Here is a 17,419-nt window from a genome sequence, read left to right on the forward strand (position 1 = left end):
CGATCAGCATAGAAAGAGGTGGGGGCTTTCATAAAAAGACGGCCTCCACCCTTTTGGATCTTAACAGTATCTACATGTTTCAATTATTAGAGCTTCTTTTACTTCTCTAATGCTTTACCACTTCAGTTTTGAGCGGCTAGTCTTTATTTTCTCCTCCTGGTGGCTCAGCCCAAGTTTAGAGACAGGCAGGCCAAACTCCAGCAGACAGAGCCGGGGAAACAGCTCCTTCTGTCCCAGATATCCTTGACAAACAGTGCAGAAAAGGAGCAGGGCCAAGGCTAATGAGGCCTCACACACCCGACTGAGTCACCTCCCAGGACTCCTGGGTGCCAAGTTTCCATTGAAGAATAAGAAAGGGATCTTTGGTTGAGATGGAGGAATTCAGGAGCACTAATTACAGCCTTCCGCTTCCATAAATGATGACTTCCTTGTCCTGACTCACTGAGAATACTACAAGGAAGTTCCTTAAGCAATTTCTTTATTATAATGCAGTCATTTTTAGAATGATAACAGCATTTCTCCAGTTATAGGTGAATCTTTAAAAACAAGAAGACAACTCCTCACCTTTGCTTGTTATGCCAACACTAGAGACTGTACTGGCAGCATTGTGAGATGGTGACTGTCAGCAGAAGGGCAGAAGTGAAAGGCACCCTGAAGGGCCATCTACTCCACAGGGAAGCAGTCTGCTGTCTGGAGAGGTGAAAGAGCTCACCTGAGACAAGCTAGAGGCAGAGTGAGCTCTAAACTTCAGGGATCTGCCCAGCAACCCCAGGGGTACCTAAAAGGCTCTACTTTCATGGCTCACTCTAAAGCCCCACCATCAGAGCTGGGTTTGTACTTCACACACAATACTCAGCACGGTACAATTCCAGCCAGAGGACTTTTCTGGCCTTGATTTACTTACTTTCTTTTGGGGATGTGAGTGGGATGTAGAAGGAAGCTGGAAGTACGAAAGCTGTTTGTGGGTGAGAAGCAGCCTCCCCCCTGTTCCCACCAGGGACAGTACTATACCACAGAGAGAAACCCGGGAAAGCAGCCACAATCACTCCTGGGAGAAGGAAAATAGAACGGAAGTCTGAGCAAGATTCCCAGCATATGGAAGTCTCTTCAAGAAAGTAACTTACGTTATTGCAATTAAAATCCAGAAGAGGCAAACAATCCTAGCATATGTCCCTATATCACCATGCACCGTGAAGGAAACAGGGCAGTGTGATGGACAAAGGGGCACGCATGCTTAGATCAGGACAAGTCTATCTTGAGTCCTTCCAGCTACTATCTCACCCTCTCCTCCTCTCTTCAGACAAATTTTTCTAGGCAAGAGCAAATCCAGAAGACATTTTTCAATCTTTATCTTATTTGACATTTATAAACAATGCTCTCCTGGAAATTTTCAAATCAGTACCCTTGGTCTCCAGGCCATTACCCTTGTCTTTCTCATCATCCCATCACTGTCTCCTCTGCAGGATCCCCTTCCTCTGCCTGCGTTTTGGGTGTGGCAACTTCTCGAATTCAAACCCTGGCTCTCTGCCGGTCTCGTTATGCATATTCTCCCTGATGACTTCACCATCTTTCATGGCTCCACTACTTCCTCCACGTTAGCAACACTGGCCAGACCTTTCTCTTGAACTCAGTCATGCATCAAATTGTCTGCTGGCTGCTCTCATGGAGACGTCCTAACTCAAAATGACTAAATCAGTCACCCCCTCCCTGCCATGCCCATAGCCAGCTCTTCCTTTTACATGCCCTCTCTCAGGTATGGCAACATTATCAAACTGGTCACCCAAGCTAGGAATTCCCTAGTTGCCCTTGACTTCTTACCTTTAAGCCATCTACTTCTGCTAATTTTAATTTCTAACTCATTTTCAAATTTGTCCTTCTGCCCATATCACTCTCATATTTTAGCCCTGTCACCGTTCTAGCCCTCATGATTACTGGTTCACCATTCTAGCCCTCATGATTACTGGTCTGTGGCTGCAGCCTCTTAACTAGGTTCTCTGCCTTCAAACAAATCCAGGAGACTGAACCAGCAACTCATTTAAAGAACCAGGAGTCTCTCTATGGAACTTGCTTAAACACTACAATGGCTCTCCAGCGCACTGAGCACAAAGGTAAGCCCCTTAAAGAAGCAAACAAACCCTACATCCCCTGATCTGCCAATCCTCATCTCTGGACACTCCCTGCCACTTTATGCAACCCAGCAGTGACACATGCCATGCAGGCCCTCATCTCAATGCTGCTACTTATGTTGTCCCCTCAGCCTGGAAGATCTTTCCATCTTCCCCTTGCTAACTCTAATATCCTTGTACAACTGAAGTGAAGCATTAGGTCTTTAAAAAAACCTGTCCCAACCCTTTTCAATCCCGTTCTCTGTTCCTCATCAGGGCTCCCGTGAGGCCCTCTCACTTATATGGCAAGAGCTTCTTTTTCTAACCTGCGTGAGGGCAAGAACTGGGCTCCTACTTAACTTATGCCCTTTGTGCCTATGTCTGCCATACACACTAGGCACTTAATAAAAGTTTAAACTGAGCCTGTAGGAGAAGCAGTGGTTCTTATCTTACAGATAAGGAAAATGATGCTCAGAGAGAGGTTACATGACTTCTTAAAAGTCATCCATGGAGAAGTCTAAGAAGGGAACTTGGAATGCAAAAATGTACTAGCTAAACTGAAGTCTTTTTCATAAAAGCAGAAAGCCTCTCAAAGCTAAGCATGGTGACAGCAGGGAATGTGTCTAAATTTTTATTACTGTTACCCTAGAGCCTGACAAGGCATTATTTTGCACACGGGGAATATTTAATAAATACTGGGCGGCTTGCTAAGACTGTATACAGAGAGAGGGTCGCTTTCACTTATACACTGTGCAAGAGTGGGTTTGCTTCTCTCCAGCAGATGGAGCTACAGTTCCGTATGATCACCAGCTACAGTTTGGGTGCTTGGTAAAAGAACCAGATGGATTGCCATGCTTCCTTTTTTCCCTTATAAGTCTCACACAGATAAAAAGAAATCAGCAGACACATTTTCCATAGAATATTCTCTGAATGGACACAGATCTATTCCGTAACTTTTTCAATGACTTTGCATATCTTTTTCTCTCTGGCATTTAAAAAAATCTGGGGTAATCTCACCCAATTTTATTTACCCAATCTATCAAGTGCTACTGAATGTCCACATTTTTCTATATGCCTCTTAGGTCCTTCTTTATGAAACACACAACTCAGCAAGTTCATCATGTTCATCCCTAGACATAGGTGTGTCTGCCCTATTTCACTTGAGAAAACATTTGTTTTCCAATTATCTCTCATTTAAAAACAAAACACAAAACAAAACACTTTTCAATATATATATGTATTTAAAGATTAATTTATTTATTTGAGAGAGAGCAGGGGAGGAGCAGGAAGGGGAGAGGGAGAGAAAGTCTTAAGCAGACTCTGCCCTCAACCCCTACACAGGGCTCGATCTCACAACCTTGAGATCATGACCTGAGCCAAACCCAAGAGTCAGATGCTTAACTGACTGTGCCACCCAGGCGTCCCTCAATATATCCTAATTGCTATCTTAAAGGCTTGAGGTTCTAAACAGGATAAAAAGAAATTAATACTACCTATGAGAGTACAGCTCACAGTAAAATCCCAAGCAAACTTCATTTTTCACTCAACTTACAAATTTCATGGCATTCCTGAAAAACTTAGTGTTTACTCAAACTGTGTAAAGGTAATCCATGATTAAATCTAAAACAGAATTAGGGGGGTGCCTGGGTGGCTCAGTTGGTTAAGCATCTGCCTTCGCTCAGGTCATGATCTCCAGGTCCTGGGATCGAGCCCCACACTGGGCTCCCTGCCCAGTGGGCAGTCTGCTTCTCTCTCTCTCTCTCTGTCCCTCCCCACCACTCGTTCTCTCTCTCTCAAATAACTAAAATCTTAAAAAAAAAAAAAATAGAATTAGGTGCTATGTTCACATAATTATAAAAGTTTTTCTTTTTTCTTTTTAACCTGCACTGAAGTCCTGTGGATGCAAAGTCCATGATATCTAGTATCCTCGTCCCTAGCCAACTCAATGCCTACGTGCCCCGCGCCCAAACCATTGAGGTAACAAAAAATACCCCATAAGTTCCCAGTTGCTCCTTAGAGAACAGTTCTATCCCTACTGAGCACTACTGACCCAGAGGATTTCTGAGGCCATTAAGCTACCAAATGGCAAAAGCACTGATTAAAGTATCTGAAGGAACCACCTGTCAGGTTTTGACTCGACCTACAACACTGAATACTATTAAAATAAAAACACTGTAACTAAAAAACTTCCAATTATAATTTAAACTTTTTAATCAAGTAAGTCCCCAGTTTTCAAGTATTTTCAAACTCAGGTGAAATTTTGTCAAAAAAACAGTGTCATAGAAAAGCAAGCCTTGTCTAACCACAGTAATATCCAAGAAAGACGCTAAACGGCAGTACTTGGTCCTAAATGCTCCTAGCTCTGGGAGTCTTTTTGAGTTTGAGCAAGGTAAAATCCCCTATATCCACTCAGACCTGAAAGTGTCCAAAGTATGAGAGCATGAGAGGGGGTGCAGGTTGTAAATATCCACGGAAATAATGTGGGAAGACTCTAGTTGACCAAGGACATGACAGGAAAGGGACAATCCTAGCATATGCCCCTATATACGAGTGAGACAACCCTGATGGCAGAACTGGAATCCAAGAAGTAACCAAGCGTGTTTAAGGTAGACATGGTCTGCTTAAGTATGTCCACTGAACAAACACTTCAAAACTGAATGAAAGCCCTGTTCCCTGCCTGAAACTAGCTCTTCTCCACACAAGGTACCACCATTCATTCACTCAGTGGCCAAAGCCAGAAACACAGGACTCATCCTCAACTCCTCAAACATCCCCACAAACCTCCCAATGTCCAACTGCAGAGTCCTTTCTTTTCTGCCTTTTAAATATCTGAGTTTATTCACTTCTTTCTATCCCTGTGGACAGTAACTACTTCTGGCACCATCACTTCTCCCTTGGATTACTGTAATATTGTCTAATAGGTCTCTGGACTTCAACTCTTTCCTGATCGCTGTCTGTAACCCACCCCCTTTACACGCAGTTGCAAAACTGCCTTAAAGGCAGTGCGTCTCCCTCCCTCCACTCTCTGTTTCAGCTCTGGCTCTCCTGACCATGGAACAGGCAACTAATTAGACAGGGTGTGCTCTTATCCATGGCCATGGTGACTGGTCCTGATTTGGGCACTGGACCTGAACTAAGCTAATCAGATTCTATTTCTTGAAAATATGAACTCTGAATAGAGACTAATCCTCAGCAGGTAGAATAAGTCAACTAATGGTATAACGCTACAGAGAAAAGTCCGCAGGTTCCTCTGCTGACATGCCAGGAGTTGCTCTAGTTGTTCATCCTCTCAGAGACCTGGATGTTTGGCCTTTTCTTTAGTCCCCTGAGCCACCCTGCTATCTTTCCAAAAAATTCCTTTTAGCTCATGTTTGCCAGAGTTAATTCCTGTTATTCATAACCAAAGAAACTTAAGTAACAATAAAAGCAGTCTCAATCTGACACAAGACCCGTCCTGATCTAGATGACCCTGATCCCACTTCCACCGCCAAGGTCTACTTCCTACTTCACACACTCTGAGCCAGCTATGGGGATCTGCCACACCTCAACATCCTACGTTCCCGTCCCTTCTGCTCTTCCTGTCTGGAATGGCATGTCTGGATGATTCTCATCAACAGGTGGGACTCAGCCTAGATGTCACCTCCTCTGGGAAAATTTCACTGAAGCCCCTCAGACTACTTATGCTCCCAGAGGGCCTGGTACCTAGTACTCCTGAAATAAAGCTTGAGACCTCACAATTTGTTGCCTGATTTCTTATTAGTCTAAACCCAAATGGAAGTTTATTACAAATGGGATTCTTACACACGAGTGTATCCCCACACCTATGTGACTCCTGCCAAAGAGCAGATTCTCAGTCTCAAAGAAATGAACAAACGAGGAAATTAGATGTCCACTGAAACAATTCAAACTACTATTGAGGAAAGTGTAATAAAAGTTTAAAAATAAATATTTTTGGGGTGCCTGGGTGGTGTTTTAACTCAGGTCATAATCACAGGGTCGTGAGATCAAGCCCTACACGGGGCTCCACACTGAGCATGGAGTCTGCTTGAGGTTCTCTTACCCTCTCCCTCTCTCTCTAAAATAAATAAATAAATCTGTATTAATAAATAAATAAATACATACATACATTCATGCATAAATTTCTTTGGAATCAAGAGGTCCTGCACATGCCACGTTAAGTTCATTTCAATATTAATTCATATTCAAAATAATTTAACTATGTGTTCACTTTGTGAAAATTCATCAACCTGTGTGCTTTAGATTTGTGTACTCTTTTATATGTATATTAAACATTAACAAAAAAAATTTATTTTTAAGATTTTATGTATTTGAGAGAGAGAGCTAGAGTGAGCACAAGCCAAGGGGAAAGGCAGAGGGAGAAGAAGACTCCCTGCCGAGCAGGAAGCCTGATGCGGGCTCGATCCCACGACCCTGAGATCATGACCTGAGCCAAACGCAGACGCTTAACCGACTGAGCCATCCAGGCGCCCCTTAACAAAAAATTTTAAATGCACTTAACATAGCTGAAAACCACAGCTATACACTAGTAATAAGTTCAATATGCATGGAAACACTACATAATGCTGGAAGGTGCCCTGATTACAAGTAAAAGTCCCTGGATTACAGTCTTAACTGTACCACTTATTAGCTGTGACATCTTGGTTCAGTCAACATATTTAATATTCAGCTTTAGCAACTACAAAATGGATAATAACCATTCTGTCTAAATCTCAGGCTACACAAAGATAAAATGAAATCACAAACATAAGTCAAACAAGCTGTTTTTGTTACAAAATTCTGTATGATCTCAAAGTGAGTTTTAGCTGAAAAATAAAAATCAGAACTATAAAAATACTACATTTTGGCATGAAAATGCCTGCAAAATCCCATGAATGCATACCAAAAAAGGTGATATGGGATAATGAGTCTAGGGTGCTAACCTGCAATATAAGATTAAATTTATTCTTGTGGAACAAAGAAAGGATACCCCTACATCCTCATGTTTCTTGGGAACTGGATTAAAAAATTATTTACATTTTATGAACTAAAACAAACATTTCTCATGACAGCTGAGATGCTTTTGAGAGTTCAGACAAAGCATTAAGCCTTCTGGTTAAAGGAACTTCTATGAATGGGGGTAGAGGAAAGCAGAGATATTTCATACTCCATATGGTCAAGATCTTATCATACCACCAAGTTATACTGTTAACTTTAATATTGCAAAGCTATTTCAGAATAAAAGTGCTTCTACTTAAAGAGAGTACATAACAAATTGGATTGGGTATATGTTTAGAAATACACGAAACAAGTTTTTACAAACTCAAGCGCAAAGGATGTGCTCTGTTAAAAACTGAAGATGGAAGATGAACTGAGTCATAATTAGAAATTATTGGTGACTAACTGGCAATTTATTATATACTTCCCTACAGTGTCAGAACATGTACAAGCTCATAAGTGCATTCAATAGTCACTTGGTAAGAAGGAAGAATAGACAGAGAAAATTTTATTTCCCAGAAAAAACAGCTTTTCATTTTTTAACTGCTGCATTTTTAAGTTCCCGGAAATGCTAAACAGTAGTTTAAAAACACATGGAGCACCATTTTCCTTTTACTTAAAAAGTGAAGTTTTATAATACAGAGAAATTGATATTTGTTTAGAATGTAAATGGGTAAGGGCACCTGGGTGGCTCAGTCGGTTAAGTGTCTGCCTTTAGCTCAGGTCATGATCCTGGGGTCCTGGGATTGAGTCCCACGTCAGGCTCCCTGCTCAGCGGGGAGCCTGCTTCTCCCTCTCCCTGCTTGTGCTCTCTCTCACTATTTTTCTCTCTCAAATAAATAAATAAAATCTTAAAAAAAAAGAATATAAATGGGTAAAAACAGTAAAAATTAACTTTTGAGCCCATGCAAATGTTAACTTGTCATTACCCACTTTGTACCATTAAAACAGAGGGGTGAGTGGCAAACAAAATAAATAAAGTACCTGTAAATTGAAAACTTCCCTTCATTTCCATTTCAACAAATATGTACCCAATGACTACCATGTAACTAACTGTTGAGGGCACAGGGCACTAAGGATGAATAAGGCACAGCTCCTGGCCCTGAGTAACTTCCTAGACTGTGAGATACATACACAGCACATGACAGTATTCAAAAATAGCTGAGGCAGTGTTGTTAAGGAGCTGTAGGATAGAGAAGCAGCAGGAGAGACTTTAGGGAGTAAGTGACTGAAGGGAGTCTCTATTGGCTGTGCTAACAAAGAAGAGGGGGGAAAGGAGATTCCCAGGGAAGGGAGTAACAAAAAAGCACCACCTGTTAGTACATGTCAGGCACTGTACTAAGCCCCAGGGAACAAGAAGGAGACCATTTCACTGCTTTTAATGAGCTTACAGTTCAAGGGAGACAAGTAATGGTCACAGATTATACAATAATATGCTCAGTGTACCGACAGTTCTGAGAAATCATATTGTACTCTGAGAGGTTCGAACCCATTTTCAAGGAATTTGGACCTATGAGTCAAGATCAAACCACAGTGTCAGGAAGTATGAAGCAGTAACAGAAATGAGTGTCCTTATTTGGGGTGGTCAAAAACCCTGTTAGCACTTTTCTTCCTACATAAAGGGAGCGCTCTCTGTCCTTCTAGTACTGATCACTCTCTCTCTCTAGGGCATTTACCATATGCTGCCATATATTAAGATAAATCCGGACACAACTAGACTTACTGTGCTGATCACTTTGCAATACATACAAATACTGAATTATTATGTTATACACCTGAAACTAGTATGTCAATTATAACTCAATATGAATAAATAGATAAATAGAGAAAGGAAGGGAGAAAGAGAAGGAGAGAGGGAGGGAGGAAAGAAAGAAAGAAAAAAAGAAAGAAAGAGAGAAGAGAAGAGAAGAGGAGAGGAGAGGAGAGAAGAGAAAGCTTATTTTACCTCTCCCTACTAGATTATAAACTGATACCAGGAGATTGTTCCTTACCTTAAACTTAATGATAATTGGGACTGACTTGTTATCAAAAGTTCTAATCCAACCCCCTCATAGGATGAGTAAAACCTGCTACCCAGTAGCTCTTGTTCATGTACGTAAATCCTAAAACTGTATTAAAAAAAACAGAGCTAGGGACGCCTGGGTGGCACAGTCGGTTATGTGTCCAATGCTTGGTCTGGGCTCAGGCCATGATCTTCGGGTCATGAGATCAAGCCCCACCTGAGCACAGAGTCTGCTTGATATTCTCTGTCTCCCTCTGCCCCTCCCGCTCGTGCTCTCTCTAAAATAAATAAATAAATCTTAAAAAGAAAAAAAAGCTAAAATGATTAGGAAAAAACAATAATGGATAATGAGTTTCTGCTACTGCTGTAATTCTAACATTAACATCAAGACCAGGCCTCTCCCCCCATTCCCAAGCCCTCTGCTCATGTTACATCTTAACTACCACTGAATGCAGAAAAACTATGAATCCTGGCCCCAGCTGCCCTTGGTTCCTAATGCAGGTGTAGAGCACACGGGCCTGTTTGCATTATCTTATTTTTTCTGTCCTTGTTGGCAAACTCTTTTGAGTTGGTTTTGGCTACAGAAACAAGACTGCTATAACCTACACTATCCAAATATCTAAAATGAATACCACTGCACTGACACACACATGCACGTAAGACGACAGACTAAATAACCCTGATGACTCAAGACTGACTTCTGGAATAGTCATTACAAATCAAACCATGAAATTCTTTAAAGAAAAAAAAAAAAAAAAACAATGCCTAAAGGAAGATGAAGAAAAGGAGAGCTGTCGCTAAAGCTGCACTTCTGAAAGTCAGTGTTTGGTCCAGCCCAGACCCACTCAGCCCAGCAGCCTGATGACAATAAAACATTATCAAATGTAGGACTAAGATGTCAGGGAAGAGACGGTATGGAGAACTGCATCAGGCCAAAAGGGCCCCCAGAAGATTTCAAGGACAAATGCCTTCTGATGAAAAAGAAAGAGCCAAAAACATCTGGATGGCTAACACAGCTTTAAACAAAGAAGTAACGGTCAATGCCTGCTATGTGTGGGCTCTCTGTGATCCTTAAGGGCAGTAAAACAAGTCAGTATTTTAAGCTAACTTTGGGAGGACTCAGGTTTTACCCATCATCAAGGCCAAGCTTGCTGACTTCTGTTTTTCATTGTCTGAAGAATGGTTAGTTCACCAAAAGCATATGACTATGTTTGGAAAAAAAACAAAAAAACAAAAACCTACTCCAGGTTTAAAATTCCCACCTCTATTCTCACAACCTAGGATGGGAAGTTATAAACAATAAAGCAAACTAATGGAGAAAAATAATAGCAGAAATTATTTTACATGATAGATAACTCCAAGGGTGTTAGGCTTGGTACCAAGGGAATGTTATGTACAAGAGATAATATATATTCCAAGAGTAATAAGAGTATCCCCCACCAAATGTGGAAGTACACTTACAAATTACTAAATTTCAATATAAAAATCAGCAAGACATGGGAGGTGGGGGGGAGGGGGATGAACAGACAGAGCACAGGAGATTTTTAGGGCAGTGAAAATAATCTGTATAATACCATAATGATGGATACATGTCATTATAACATTTGTCCAAACCCATAATTCATGAATGACAACATACCACTCCTCCTCCTCCCCAACCCAATCTGGGATTGGCAGAGGAGGTGACAGGGCAGAGAGGAGTCCAAGGTTCAGCAGCTAGGACTGTAAGTTGGGTGCAGGGGTACAAGAGCATCTGGTGTGGGGGGTCCCAAACAGACCAGGCTTGGTCACTCACCAATGACAAAATCCAAAGGCAGAGAGAGGCGTGGTGGTGAAACAAGAAAGGAATTTATTTCAGTGAGGCCAACACCAGAAAGACAGCTGAATAATGTCTTAAAGACTGTCTCCGAAGTGCTAAAAATACATCCAGGTTTATGTAAGGAAAACGTGGGACTAAGGTTGGTGGGTACATGCAGGTGGGAAGTGAAGGTCAGTTTGATCACTGTTGTGGAGGACCTTGCTGGCTCAAGGCAGTCCTTACTGCCTGAGGGGGTAGTTTCAGTTCCCAACATGGATGTTTTGCTGGCAGGATCTTTTGCTTAAGTTAAGAGAAGCTGGGTAGAAGAACTTAATCAATTGGGAAGTACAGACTGAGGTCAAAATGAAGGTGGCTGGAGTCTTCTTTCAGAATCAAAGGTAAAAGGGTCTGGGGCAGAGCTGTTGACAAGTGCAGAAGGGAAGCTGTGGGCAGAGGAGAGCAACCAGACAAAAAAAGAGTCCCAACAAAGGCTCCTGTCAATGCCACGGAGAGCTGTCTGTTAAGCATCAGGTCATTTGTAATAGGGAAGGACTTACACAATCCTTAACTTCAAAGTGCTTAAACAAAAGCAATGTCTTCTTTCCAAAGCTTTAATCATCTGTTCTCCTTTGAAAATTCTTTCCCTGATTTTGTCTGGCTTTCTATGTCCCCTAGAGAAATTTCATCCACTTAAAAATGGAAACTCAACTCTACAAAACTCATCTATTTTGTACACTTAGGAATAAGATACTCAAAGCCTTGGAAAATATCCAGACCTAATCAAAAGCAAGATTCATGTAACAGCAGACTTCCAGTCTAACTCCTTAACACACATAAATTGCACTCCCACTCCCAAAGGGATTTCCACTTTATTTGAATTCAGGCATCTTTAAACCAGGAGCATGGATAGTGAATAAAAGCTGTAAAGCATAAGGGAAAGGCCAAATGTGAGTTTAAACCCAGATGAGCCATTTAGTAGGTGGGAGAAAGGTCTTTCATGTCACTGAGCATCTCAAAAAACTCCAAGACCTTTACCACTGCTACTAGCTCTGAGCGGTTCTCTCCCCATCAGTTCCTTCAGATCTCTACCCAAATGTCCTGGAAGTAAAGACTTCTCCAACCACCCTACTTAAATGTGCAATCCCCACCTCTCCCTTACACCTTTCTCTAGTTTATTTCTCTCTACATCATTTATCACCATCTAATAGGTTTCATTTATTTGTTTATGATGTCTCTCCCCCACAAAGATGTGAATCCCATGAGGACAGACAGTATTATCTGCCCTACTTCCTGTTGCCTCCCCAGAGCCTAGGACACACCTGACCCATAGCAAGGATTCAGAAACATTTAACTGAATGTGTAAATATAAATGAGTTAATTCAACTCTCCACTGGGCTAATATCACCTACACTTCAGGGTTATTTTTAGAAATAAAAAATAAAAATGTTTTGCCAAGACTGAATTATGAAGAAATAGACAGTCTGAACAGACCAATTACTAATAAGGAGACGGAATCAGTCACCAAAAACCTCCCAACAAACAAAAGTACAGGACAGATGGCTTCACTGGTGAATTCTACGTTTAAAGAAGAATTAATATCAACTCTTCTCAAACTCTTCCAAAAAATAGAAGAGGAAGGAACACTTCCAAAATGTAAGAGGCCAGCACTACAGAGACGCCAAAACCAGACAATGCCACCACAAGAAAAGAAAACTATGGGTAATATCCCTGATGAGCACAGATGCAAAAATCCTCAACTAAATATTAGCAAACTGAATTCAACATTACATTAAAAGGACTATATAGCGTGATCAAAGTTGGATTTGTTCCAGCGATGCAAGGATGGGTCAACATCTACAATCAAAGTGATATACCACATTACCAACATGAAGAATAAAAATCTTATGATTCTCTCAATACAGAAAAATCATTTGATAAAATTCAACATCCATTCAAGATTAAAAAAACTCAACAAAGTGAGTAAAGAGGGAGTGTATGTCAACATAATAAAGGCCAAAGATGACAAGCTCACAACTAACCTCATAAAAGAATGCTTTACATGCTGGCTGTCATATAGTGAGTACTCAACAACTGTTAGTTTTCTTTCATTTCTTAAGTCAAAGTAATTGCCAAAAGTTTCAGAACGCTCCAAGTGGGAAACTCTAAAAGCATGCCTGCGAGATCTCTGTACCCAGTGAAACACACGGGGGGATAAGCAGGGTTGCCTATCACAGTGCCACTCAGTGTAGCCTATGATCATAAGATTTTGTTATCAATTTGCATTGAAATCAGTGCAAAAATAAAGAACAAGTACTTAGAAACTTAAAATTTGACAGAGAAATTTTATAACTGCTGAATCTAAAGAAAAAATTGAGACTTGTATTCATAGGACTTTTTTTTTTTCAAAGATTTTATTTTGTTTATTTTTTTGAAAGACAGGGAGAGAGTGCGCAGAAGCAGAGGGAGCAGTAGGGAGAAGGAGAAGCAGGTTCCCTGCTGAACAGAGAGCCAGATGTGGGGCTCAATCCCAGGACCCTGGGATCATGACCTGAGCCGAGGGCATACGCTTAACCTACTGAGCCACCCAGGTGCCCCCATAGGACTTCTTTTTCATTTCATTTTTCTAGTAACCAATTTTATTGTCCTTTACAGAAGCATCAGACAGCAATGGACTAAAAGTGGGGGGGGGGGTTGTTTTTGGTTTTTTTTTTAAAGAAAAGCCTCAATCTTCACTATAGTTTGGAAAGCACTGGCCAGCAATGCTTGATGTGGTCCAGGAAGGTACAGAACACCAACAAAGCTAACTTGTACTACATGTTCAGAACTGTAATTTTATGCAGGGTTCCAGGCCAAGAGAGGCACAGATGAGTGGCAGGTGGAGTGACAGGCTCAAATGTGCCTCAGGGATCCAGTTCTAGAATTTAAGAGAATTCTCTAAGACAGTGAATAAGACAGTATTTCTCAGAACTTTTTCCTCAACACTCCAATGGCAAAAGAGTCCCAGAGACCCAGAGAGAAGAGATGGACAAAGGGGCATGATGCAAGTTGAGGATGACATTTTCTTGATTGTGGTGATCATGTCATGAGTCAAAACTTATAGGAGTGCCTGGCTGGCTTAGTTGGTGGAGTATAAGACTCTTGATCTCGGGGTTATGAGTTTGAGTCCCGCGTTGGGTGTAGAGATTACTTAAAAATAAAATATTTAAAAAAACCCTTACAGTGTAAAAGTCAAATATGAATGGCTTATTGCATGCTAATTATACCTCAATAAAGGGAAATTCATGGAAAGCAAAGGAGAACAGTAAGACATGAAGGATGTGGGTATACAGAGTTAAGATAAAAGTCCCATGATAAAAAAAGTTACAGTTATTCAAATTCTCCTTCAGAATAACTTTTCTAGTGGCTTTGTAATAGGCCATCTGTAATGCAATCAGTATTTAGACATAAACTCAACATGTCTTCATTGTATGTACGTGTTTTATTATAGTTTTGCAACTGATGAACTAAATTGACATTTTCCGGTAGAACTTCACCCTTTACCCACTGGTTTTAAAATTTAAGGGTCATTGGTTCTTAGCCTGGAGGCAGAATGTTAGTCAAATTTGGCTGAACTCCAGAAGAAGAGATGATGCCAAATGAGATTTTCTCCTTCAGCAAATTTTAAGAGTCTCTGTTGCCGTCCACACGTTGAACAGCTCTCCTATGTCTTTTAGCCCAAGCCTCTATTTTTTTTTTTTTACCATATAGGATTATGTGCTAAATTCTCGAAAATGAAAAAGAGTCTTCAAAAAAGGAAAGATTAAATGTTTCAGATTCACACTGTTTGTATAACACTATGTGAGACTGCTATGTTCCTCTGTTCACCAGAGAATGCTATTTCAGTGTAAGGTACCGCATTTCTGTAACAATATCTATTGTCCCACTTTAGTCAAATGATGTGGATAACAAGTAATTATATACTTCCATGTTTATTTTCAGAGGTATTTACAGTGTAAATAGCTCAAAGAGAATATCTAGTATAGTGGGGCAGCAGTAGAATCAAACATCCCACAATTACTATGTATACTAACACGACCTACAGAACCACTGTTTTGAAGTCTCTTGTCATTGCCATAAGATGTAATGTGATCAAGGACCCAGACCTATCAACTTTGCATAATATTCAGCTCTCAGTTTCTTCACTCTTAAAAAGACCTTTCTCTTCCTTTAGATAACCTCAAAAGGTTACTAAAATGACAACCTTTTGTCTTATTACCATTATTACTATTATATATAAACATTTTGTCTTCTTGGCTGCGTTATAACTCTGACGGAAGGATGTATAACATTAACATTGCTCACAATAAATAATATACACAGATACTTAATACTTACTGAAAAAAGGAAAGGACAAAGAGACAAATAAGTTTTCTATAACCCTATTTATAGCCCAGAGATTTTAACAAGAGAATCAGACATTTGAAATGTTTTAGCAACTCTGAGAAATATTACCACATTAGTCAAAAAGCTATATACACACATATATATCCTCCCCCAGTTAGCTACTCAGAGTTCCTACGGACTGAATTTCTCTGGAGAGTCCATTTTTTTAGCTAGTTGAAGGCTAACACTTCAGGTGAAGGGGGAAAGGCTTTGTTCTCCCTCTTTCCCCTCTACCACGAGGCCACAAAGCTGGGTACCTTCAGTCTGGTCCCTCTTCCTCAAGGTCTGCCGCTTATGCCAGTGCTGCTGGCTTCCATGCCTCCCCCTTCTGGCTCTTCCATGCTAACCTTCCCTGTTCGTCTCCACTGCCTCTGGGGATGGCCACGTTCCTTCTGAGATGTTGCTGCCCCCGCTGAATCACACCATCAGAGTATATAGAATACAGCCCCTTTGAGTCCTTGGCTCTTTCTCTCCTTCGTATCTATTTGCTTTTGGGAGCTCAGGGCCTCATTAGTTTGCCATTAAAAAGGCTTCCTCCCCCACCACCAAGCTGCCAGCAACTTCTGGATTCCAGACACCCTGAATTTCTGCAAGTTGGCTCTTCAGAGCCAAAGAGAATATTGTATTACTGTAATGCCTTGATTTTCTTTTCTCTACATGACTATATATAAATAATATTCAACTCTGTCTAAATCAAGGAAACAAATTCTCCGTAATTCTTGTAAACATATCGTACAAGCAAAGATTTACAGATACCTTTTTCCATCTATGTAGCAGTAAACAAGAAAAAAATTAGCATTATTTCTGCCCCAAATAATTGTCTGTCCCTTGCCTTATCACTCTCTCTCCTCTTTCCTTAAAACAACAGCATGGTGGGGAATTAGTCTTTTCAACAACTGATGCTGGGAAAATTCCATACTCAGATGCAACAGGATGAAAGTGGATCCTTAACTTAAACTACACACAAATATGAACTCAAAGTGGATTTCAGAACTAAATGTTTAAGACCCCAAACTATAAAACTCCTAGAAGACAATGTAAGGAAAAAGTTGCGTGACCTTGGATTGGGCAATGATTTCATATATATGACACCTGAAGCACAAAAAACAAAAGCAAAATAGATAAATGGGGCTATATTAAACCTCAAAATTTTTGTGCATCAAAAGAGAAAATCAACAGGGTAAAAGAAATCAACCAACAGAATGGGAGAAAATATTTGCAAATCCTATACGTATGAAGGGGTTAATATATAAAAAACTATAACTCTAAAACAAAAAAATCAACCTGACTAAAAATCTGGGCAAAGGATACCAATGACCAATAAGCATATGAAAAGATATTCAGTATCACTAACCATCAGGGAAATGCAAATCAAACCCATAATGAGGTATCACCTAAAAGTCATTACGACGACTATTATGAAATAAACAAACAACCCAAAAAACTAGAAAACAGAATAACAAGTGTTGGTGGGGATATGGAGAAGTTGGAACCTTGTGCATTATTAGTGGGATTGAAAATGGTGCAAGTGCTACAAAAAAAAGTATGGCAGTTCCTCAAAAAATTAAAAATAGAACTATCATATGACACTGAAACCCCACTTCTGGGTATATATTGGAGAAAACTGAAAACAAGGTCTCAAAGAGATATTGCACACCCATGTTCACACCACTATGCATAGCAGCCAAGAGGTAAAAACAACCCAAATATCTATCAATGCATAAATAGATGAACAAAATGCGGTATATATATGCAGTGGAATACTACACAGCCTTAAAAAGAAGGAAATTCTGTCACATGCTACAACATGGATGAAGTTGGAGGGCATTATGCTAGGTGAAATAAGCCAGTCACGACAGGACAAATACTGTATTATTTCAGTTACATGAGGAATCTAAAGAATTAATAACTAATGAAATTCATCATGTAGAAAGAATGATGATTACCAGTGGCTGAGAAAAGCAGGAAATGGGGAGTTGTTTGATGGGTACAGAGTTTCAGTTTAACAAGATGGAAAAGTTCTGGAGATCTGCTTCACAACATGCAAACCTACTTGACACTACTTAACTATACTATACACTTAAAAATGGTTAAGAT

General features: G+C 40.3%; 1 protein-coding gene across 2 annotated transcripts in view; it reads right to left on the reverse strand.

Moving 5' to 3' along the window:
• LIMS1 (LIM zinc finger domain containing 1) overlaps positions 1 to 17,419 on the reverse strand; it is a 146,925-nt gene that overhangs the window by 86,669 nt on the left and 42,837 nt on the right. The window lies entirely within an intron of this gene.

This window comes from Ursus arctos, unplaced genomic scaffold, assembly GCF_023065955.2.
Source record: "Ursus arctos isolate Adak ecotype North America unplaced genomic scaffold, UrsArc2.0 scaffold_8, whole genome shotgun sequence".
NCBI classification, from domain to species: Eukaryota; Metazoa; Chordata; class Mammalia; order Carnivora; family Ursidae; genus Ursus; species Ursus arctos.